Here is a 4948-nt window from a genome sequence, read left to right as displayed (position 1 = left end):
AATTAAGTTAAAAAGAAGTAAGTGTAATAGCATTGGATGTAACAAAGTAGAATGTGACTATGGATAGAAAAGACATGAGGTTAAAGACCCAAGTCCTGGAATACTCCAGTGTTAAGAGGTCAGAGACAAAATGAAGAACAATCAGTGGAGATGAAGTAAGAGCTGCCAGTGGTGTAAAAGGTAAACAATAATTGTGTAGTAGCCAAGAAGTCAGGTGAAGGATGTGTGTATGAAAGATGTTGTTGGAGTAATAACTGGCTTAAAAGTTAAGGACTGAGAATTGATGGTTGGATTTAGATTTGGAGGTCATGGGAGACTTTGAAAGACAAGTTTTAGTGGGGTTTCTGGGAACAAACCCTAATTGGAGCAGGTTTTAGAGAAAACAAGAGGAGAGGAATTGGATAAAGAATAGAGACAACTTTTTCAGGGGGTTTTGCTGCAAAGGACTTCTGGGAAATGGGACAAGAGTCAGAACGGGATGTTTGGTCAAGAGATATTAGTAACCAGGAGACACAGCACATGAGGATTGATAATAGGAAAATGGATGACATAGAACAGAGAGGGGAAAATACTGGAATTATTTTTGGGCACAAAAGAAAGGTTTAAATGAACAAGGGCAGGGTTTGGTTTTAGATATTCTCTGTGGCTTTTGGCTTAGAAGGAGAAGAGAATACATTTCTGCTTTCTTAAACTAGAATTATGCATCCATTCTCAAAATGACTGTGCAAAGAGGGCGGAGCCAAGATGGCAGACTAGGCAGACGCTACCTCGGATCCCTCTTACAACAAAGACATGGAAAAACAAGTGAATCAATGACATACATAACAATCTACGAACCCTGAACAACAAACACAGATTTAGAGACAGAGAACGAACTAATACGGGGAAGCAGCGATTGTTTTCAGAGCCTGGAGCCAGCGTACCAGTCAGGTACGGCACAAGCACAGAGAGCTGCTCCACCCCCCTGAACTAACCCCAGGAGGGGAACCAGCCAGTTCCGCGGGCAGCGTGGGACGCAGCCCGTACGTAGAAGAAGTCCCCGGGAGGCAGTGACTGGTCTTGGAACGGGGAGAGCAGCATCCCAGCCTGGGAACCATCCCGCCGGGATTTGGACTGGACGCAGGTACGGCATAAACACGGAGAGCTGCTCCACCCCCCTGAACTAACCCCGGGAGGGGGCCCAGTTGGGTCACGCGGGCGGCGTGGGACGCAGCCGGTAGGAGAAGTCCCCGGGAGGCAGCGACTAGTATTGGAGCGGGGAGCACAGCGTCCCAGCCGGGACACTCGGTCATGGCACAAGCACGGGGAGCTGCTCCATCCACCTGAACTAACCCCGGGAGGCAGCCCAACTGGTTCGCGGAGGCGGCACGGCAACGCGGCTGGAGGGACGAGAAGTCCCGGGAGGCAGCGACTGATTTTGGAGTTGAGAGTGCACCGTCCCAGTAGGGGAGCCTTGTCGCTGGGCATGGGGCTGGAAGCGGAGGATCTGACCTTGACTCCAGCGGGCCAGACCCCCCGGGGGCAATCTCCACACAGCCAGCACACATAGGCGACGCGCCCCGCGGGAATCTCAGATATAATAGTCATTCCAAGCAAGACAAGCAACTCTGGCTATGTTCTGAGGTGCTACTCTCCTATCTCTCTGTTCCCTCCCCCACCCTCCCCAGGTGGCTTCATTAACATCCAAATAGCCTGAGCCAGAGAGAGAACTCTGATAGGGATCTGACTGCATTTTTTTTTTTAGCGGATTTTCTGGAAAAACTAGTTTCCCAGTGATGGCTCGGAGACAGCAGTCCATATCAAACCACTTAAAGAAGCAGACCATGACAGCTTCTCCAACCCCCCAAACAAAAGAATCAAAATCTTTCCCAAATGAAGATACAATCCTGGAATTATCAGATACAGAATATAAAAAACTAATTTACAGAATGCTTCAAGACATCACAAATGAAATAAGGCAAACTGCAGAAAAAGCGAAGGAACACACTGATAAAACTGTTGAAGAACTCAAAAAGATTATTCAAGAACATAGCGGAAAAATTAATAAGGTGCAAGAATCCATAGAGAGACAGCATGTAGAAATCCAAAAGATTAACAATAAAATTACAGAATTAGACAACGCAATAGGAAGTCAGAGGAGCAGACTCGAGCAATTAGAATGCAGACTGGGACATCTGGAGGACCAGGGAATCAACACCAACATAGCTGAAAAAAAATCAGATAAAAGAATTTTAAAAACTGAAGAAACCCTAAGAATCATGTGGGACTCTATCAAGAAGGATAACCTGCGGGTGATTGGAGTCCTAGAACAGGGAGGGAGGACAGAAAACACAGAGAAAATAGTTGAAGAACTCCTGACAGAAAACTTCCCTGACATCATGAAAGACGAAAGGATATCTATCCAAGATGCTCATCGAACCCCATTCAAGATTGATCCAAAAAGAAAAACACCAAGACATATTATCATCAAACTTGCCAAAACCGAAGATAAACAGAAAATTTTAAAAGCAGCCAGGGAGAAAAGAAAGGTTTCCTTCAAGGGAGAATCAATAAGAATAAGTTCAGACTACTCAGCAGAAACAATGCAGGCAAGAAGGGAATGGGACGACATATACAGAACATTGAAGGAGAAAAACGGCCAGCCAAGGATCATATATCCAGCAAAACTCTCTCTGAAATGTGAAGGCGAAATTAAGATATTTACAGATAAACACAAGTTTAGAGAATTTGCAAAAACCAAACCAAAGCTACAAGAAATACTAAAGGATATTGTTTGGTCAGAGAACCAATAATATCAGATATCAGCACAACACAAGGTTACAAAACAGAACGTCCTGATATCAACTCAAATAGGGAAATCAAAAAAACAAACAAATTAAGATGAATTAAAAAAAAATACACATAACAGGGAATCATGGAAATCAATAGGTAAAAGATCACAATAATCAAAAAGAGGGACTAAATACAGGAGGCATTGAACTGCCATATGGAGAGTGATACAAGGCGATATAGAACAATACAAGTTAGGTTTTTACTTAGAAAAATAGGGGTAAATAACAAGGTAGCCACAAAAAGGTATAACAGCTCTATAACTCAAGATAAAAGCCAAGAAAAACGTAACGACTCAACTAACATAAAGTCAAACACTATGAAAATGAGGATCTCACAATTTACTAAGAAAAACGCCTCAGCACAAAAAAGTATGTGGAAAAATGAAATTGTCAACAACACACACAAAAAGGCATCAAAATGACAGCACTAAAAACGTATTTATCTATAATTACGCTGAATGTAAATGGACTAAATGCACCAATAAAGAGACAGAGAGTCACAGACTGGATAAAGAAACACGATCCATCTATATGCTGCCTACAAGAGACACACCTTAGACTTAGAGACACAAACAAACTAAAACTCAAAGGATGGAAAAAAATATATCAAGCAAACAATAAGCAAAAAAGAAGAGGAGTAGTGATATTAATTTCTGACAAAATAGACTTTAGACTTAAATCCACCACAAAGGATAAAGAAGGACACTATATAATGATAAAAGGGACAATTGATCAGGAAGACATAACCATATTAAATATTTATGCACCCAATGGCAGGGCTGCAAGATACATAAATCAAATTTTACCAGAATTGAAAAGTGAGATAGATACCTCCACAATTATAGTAGGAGACTTCAACACACCACTTTCGGAGAAGGACAGGACATCCAGTAAGAAACTCAATAGAGACACGGAAGATCTAATTACAACAATCAACCAAATTGACCTCATTGACTTATACAGAACTCTCCACCCAACTGCTGCAAAATATGCTTTTTTTTCTAGCGCATATGGAACATTCTCTAGAATAGACCACATATTAGGTCATAAAACAAACCTTTGCAGAGTCCAAAACATCGAAATATTACAAAGCATCTTCTCAGACCACAAGGCAATAGAACTAGAGATCAATAACAGAAAAACTAGGGAAAAGAAATCAAATACTTGGAAAATGAACAATACCCTCCTGAAAAAAGACTGGGTTATAGAAGACATCAAGGAGGGAATAAGGAAATTCATAGAAAGCAACGAGAATGAAAATACTTCCTATCAAAACCTCTGGGACACAGCAAAAGCAGTGCTCAGAGGCCAATTTATATCGATAAATGCACACATACAAAAAGAAGAAAGAGCCAAAATCAGAGAACTGTCCCTACAACTTGAACAAATAGAAAGTGAGCAACAAAAGAATCCATCAGGCACCAGAAGAAAACAAATAATAAAAATTAGAGCTGAACTAAATGAATTAGAGAACAGAAAAACAATTGAAAGAATTAACAAAGCCAAAAGCTGGTTCTTTGAAAAAATTAACAAAATTGATAAACCATTGGCTAGACTGACTAAAGAAATACAGGAAAGGAAACAAATAACCCGAATAAGACACGAGAAGGACCACATCACAACAGAACCAAATGAAATTAAAAGAATCATTTCAGATTATTATGAAAAATTGTACTCTAACAAATTTGAAAACCTAGAAGAAATGGATGAATTCCTGGAAAAACACTACCTACCTAAACTAACACATTCAGAAGTAGAACAACTAAATAGACCCATAACAAAAAGAGAGATTGAAACGGTAATCAAAAAACTCCCAACAAAAAAAGCCCTGGCCCGGACGGCTTCACTGCAGAGTTCTACCAAACTTTCAGAGAAGAGTTAACACCACTACTACTGAAGGTATTTCAAAGCATAGAAGATGACAGAATACTACCCAACTCATTCTATGAAGCCACCATCTCCCTGCTACCAAAACCAGGTAAAGACATTACAAAAAAAGAAAATTATAGACCTATATCCCTCATGAACATAGATGCAAAAATCCTCAACAAAATTCTAGCCAATAGAATCCAACAACACATCAAAAAAATAATTCACCATGATCAAGTGGGATTTAT

Source organism: Elephas maximus, chromosome 10 (assembly GCF_024166365.1).
Source record: "Elephas maximus indicus isolate mEleMax1 chromosome 10, mEleMax1 primary haplotype, whole genome shotgun sequence".
NCBI classification, from domain to species: Eukaryota; Metazoa; Chordata; class Mammalia; order Proboscidea; family Elephantidae; genus Elephas; species Elephas maximus.
Note: the sequence above shows the minus strand (reverse complement) of the source record.